Consider the following 3,288-nt stretch of genomic DNA (forward strand, 5'->3'; position numbering starts at 1 on the left):
AGCTATTCCAATATCAGTCTCACTGATGCCATGTCACCTCCTGTGACGTTATTGACATAATCTGTAACTGTATAGATCACCGTTGCGACCACTGTTCTATATTTGCAGTCAATATTGTAGAAAGGTTGTTTTGTAAGGGGTCTATGGAGAGGTTCTGATTGGCTGATTATAATGATGCTATCTCTAGATGTGTATCATTTTTGTAGTTGATGTTATGAATATTGGCTCTATGCTGCCCATATTTCAAACTTGTGCCATAATGGGGGACAAAACAGCTACCTTGTTAGAAGTGGCTTTGCCAATAGATGGAACCTGGGATTTAAACTCCCAATGATCGCACTGTGTTTGGGATCCATTTGAATTCCTCTCCCAGGTCTTTGACACTTTCATCTCCACTCATAGCGACTCTGATAGAGGATTAAAGAAGTCAAAGCATCATCTCCAAGCACAGACAACGGAGAATGCTTCATCACATGACACTTTGAGAAGTGGATGGATAGAACGTGATGAAGATAAACTCTGCCTGGCTCAGACAAAAGATAACAGTTGTGCAGTGATGAGGAAGGAGGGAATCTCTGAGTCACCCGTCCACGGTCGTGTCTTCACAGTGCTCCCAAGCTGGAGAGTGAAGAACCCCCTCGGTCCCACCGTGAGACTGAGGAACAGGAGGCCTGTCACCCCCATTCCTGCCGTCCTGCATTCCTGGTGTCCAGCATCCCAGAGGGCCTCCGTGCCAGCAACGAAACCCAACCGTCGTCTGGACTCCCCAGTGCTCCTCCTCAACGGTTCTAAATCAGCGGGAGAGTGGAAGGTCCTGGGCGTCGCGCCGGCACCTGGGATCCACTGCACCTGAACAGTGGGGAAAGGTTTCTGTGTTGGGGCATTGTTTAGTGTTTTCTAGTTTCCAAGGGAGGGTTTATGGGCCTGAGCGTTAAGCTCCCAAACCCAGTCACTGTTTCATTGTATTCATTAAGTTTGCATTTTCCCCTGTTCCCCCAGCTTTCTGTACCTTTACCCTGACTACACTTACCTTTGTTTGTGCCAAACCACCTTGTCTCCTCTTTATTTTATTTACACCTCAGAAGGAGGGAGGCAAAATCCACTGGTGATAGAGACAGGAGGGAGTCGAGTTTGTATCTCCTGAGAAAAGGGGCTTTTTCCTTTCCTATTTCTCCCCTACCATTTCTAACATTTTCCTTTGAAGCGTTGCCTTATTCAGCTTGAGGAAACATTAGCTTTTAAGATAAAAACTACGAAATACAGAACTAGAGACATTTTTTAGAAATCTGGGATTTAGACATTTTATTTAAAGCCGGGGGGGGGGGTGTTGGAGTTTCTGAGAAGGTTTTTGTTTGCAAGAAGCAACATTGTTGTGTCTGTTATTGTACCAAGTGGGGAGATGGTTGTCTATAAAGGAAGAGTCAAGACTAAATGCATCCAGTGAGGATGGGATTTGAACCCATGCATGCAGAGCACAATGGATTAGCAGTCCATCACCTTAACCACTGGGCCACCTCATCTGAGCTGTAACAAAAGGGACAGGAGGAGAAATCTAAGGCCGACAGAGATAGGGACACGAAGGAGTTTTTAAATACTAAGCGTAAGCAGGGTCTGAATGAGCTCCCCCCTCACATCTAGTGAGGAGCTGGGGAAAGACTTCAGGAACAGACCGTGTTTGCATAGACACACCTACTCTGCCTAGCTATGCAGCATGATGGGGCCGCTTCCCCAAAATGACCAGTTTGGGATGGTCTTGGGTTACAAATCACTTTAGGATTGAGTGGAATAAAATGTTATTCTCCTTCCTGTATGAGTGAAGGGCAGCAGAACAGACCTAGTCCATCCTGATGGAGGGGTAGATGGGTGAGGAATAGCTTTTATTGGACTGCAGAGAAGGATTGAGGACATCACGCTAAAACAGTGGTCCCCAAATATTTCACATTGTGCCCTCTTAGCCATGGCTGTGGCCCCTCGGAAGCCACGGTCGAGAAGCAGGGCTGGGAGTGGGGCTGTTGCTTGCTGGGGAGAGGGGTGCGGACAGGGGCAAGGGGGTCATCGCTGGGCTGGGAGCCAGAGGCCCAGACTGAGGGTGGGGTTGGGGAAGAGCTGGGACAGAGTGGGGCTGAGTGGTGCTTCCTCCCTGCCCTCCATGGGGGCTGACTCAGGCCCTGAGGTGCCCCCATGAATGTTCCTTTGTGTCTCCCTAGGAGTCATACCCCACATTATGGGGACCACTGAACCCTACTCGCTAAGCAGGGGCTAGTGATGCCAAAGCCCAGGGAAAGGGAGAACAAGTGTGGGGGCCCCAGCACCAGAACCATGCACCCCCTTCTGTCTGTGGCTCTGCCCCCTTCCACCCATAGCCCCATCCACTATCACCTCTGTTCCACCCCTTCCCCCACCAGCCCCACCCTGTCACTCCTTTACCCCTGCCCCGCTGCGGCCCTGAGACCAGAGAAGCTCCGTACCCCTGCTGCAGCCCCTGGGCCGTAGCAGGGAGTGGGAGCTCCTCCAGCCCTGGGGCTGACATAGGGGAGACTTTTGCAGGGTGGCCTAATTTGGCCGGGGTCCCAGTCATGGGCCCCACTGTCCCCTTGGTGATGCAAGGTTTGGGGAGACTGAGCCCCCCCGACCTCCATTACGTGCCGCCCAGGCTACCGCTGCTCAGTGTGGGGCCAGTCTCCCTGTGTTTTCTGCTGCTTGTGCTGGGGAGCCTGGCCGGCACTAGGGGTGGGGCCCCCAGCAGCCACCCAAGGCTCCAGGGGGTCAAAGGGCACCGTGTGGCAGTGCAAAGGTGCTCACTGCTCTCCCCTGCCCCAATGCTCCTCCATGGGCCCATAGAGGGTTGGGGGGAGTGAGGAGCAACACTATGTGCTCCATGCGTCCTGGTCACTTTCCCCACCTGGGCTGTGCTGTGAGGGGAGCATCAGAAGCTGCTGCTCTCTGCCCTCCCCTTATGCAGCCCAGCTGAGGAAAGTGACCTGGATGCAGGGAGCTCGGATGACGTCACTTCTCATCTCCCCACCCCCACAGCCCCTAGGGGTACCCGGAGGAGCAGCATCCCAGGGAGGAGCAATGCTAGCTGCTCCATGCACACAGATCACTGTCCGCACGTGGGTGCAGGAGGGGGCGCAGGGGTTGGGGACAAAAGAGCGGGGGAAGGGGTTGGGGTGAAGGGGGTGCAGGAGAGGGGCAGTGGCTGGTGGCACAGGAGGGGGTGCAGGGGTTAGGGGTGAAGGGAATTCAGGAGGGGGCAGTGGCTGGTGGCACAGGAAGGGGTGCAGGGGT

General features: G+C 53.5%; 1 non-coding gene across 1 annotated transcript; it reads right to left on the reverse strand.

The window, feature by feature from the left end:
- Positions 1-1,432: 1,432 nt before the first annotated feature.
- Positions 1,433-1,520, reverse strand: TRNAS-GCU (transfer RNA serine (anticodon GCU)). Its single transcript has one exon. It is a non-coding gene; the product is annotated as a tRNA-Ser (tRNA).
- Positions 1,521-3,288: the final 1,768 nt, after the last annotated feature.

The sequence above is a fragment of the Gopherus flavomarginatus genome, chromosome 20 (assembly GCF_025201925.1).
Source record: "Gopherus flavomarginatus isolate rGopFla2 chromosome 20, rGopFla2.mat.asm, whole genome shotgun sequence".
Taxonomy (NCBI): domain Eukaryota; kingdom Metazoa; phylum Chordata; order Testudines; family Testudinidae; genus Gopherus; species Gopherus flavomarginatus.